Below are 947 nucleotides of genomic sequence, written 5' to 3' on the forward strand. Positions count from 1 at the left end.
ATACAAGACAGGTGATTCTGTTGTTGATTCAGTTCTTGTTGTCTCCAAATCTCCAACATTAGTTGTTGTATCTTTATGGTCAATGTGGTATCTTTATGGTCAAAACATTTAACCACTGCAAAAAATCGTACTGATAAAAGTTCACCCCGAGTCAGAAGGTGTACTTTTTTTTTAATTATAAAACGTCCATAAGTCGATCTTATATTTTTGTACTTTGATTCACATTCTTGGTCAGTTAAATTAAACAAAACACCAATAGCTGTCCAAGAATTTTTTAAAATAATATTCTTAAATTCAGTATCAAATTTGTCGTACAGCACAGGATACTTCCGGACTTCCTGCATAAAACTTTCTTTGCTTAATTCTTTAATAAATCTTTCTTGTTCAAGTTCCATTTTATGTTAATATGTGAAAACTTAGTTTTTTTAATATTCCATATTTGAAATAGTCAACCAATCTTATTTAAGGGACGCGCAATAGAACTTTTTCTATCTCTGTGACACCTATGGCACCACCATAAAACAATCTTGCAAGACAAAACTTGTTGCACGACTTATGTTTCAAAAAAGACTTTACCGCTTTTGATGGTTCCTGACATAAACAAAATATGGGTCATTGTTTGTCATTTACTTAACTCTCTACTCCCTCTAATTAAAACTAATAATGTTGATGAGACAGAATAAAGAATATATTATATATTTTGTAAATGATTATTTTAAATACTTCTGTTGACATAAAGTTGAAATAAAAATCTGTTGAACATAGAAAAAATAACTGTATTCCATAAATCTGCATTATAATCTATTGTTTCGATGTGCAATGATTTTTCTGTATAAACAATAAAATCAATTGTTTTAGTTTCTGTTAATGCCATAACGCCTTGACACTGATATACTCCATCAGGGGTACAACCCAACCATGGACATTTGGGGTTTTATGAAGAAACC

The sequence above is a fragment of the Hydra vulgaris genome, chromosome 04, assembly GCF_038396675.1.
Source record: "Hydra vulgaris chromosome 04, alternate assembly HydraT2T_AEP".
Classification (NCBI taxonomy): Eukaryota; Metazoa; Cnidaria; class Hydrozoa; order Anthoathecata; family Hydridae; genus Hydra; species Hydra vulgaris.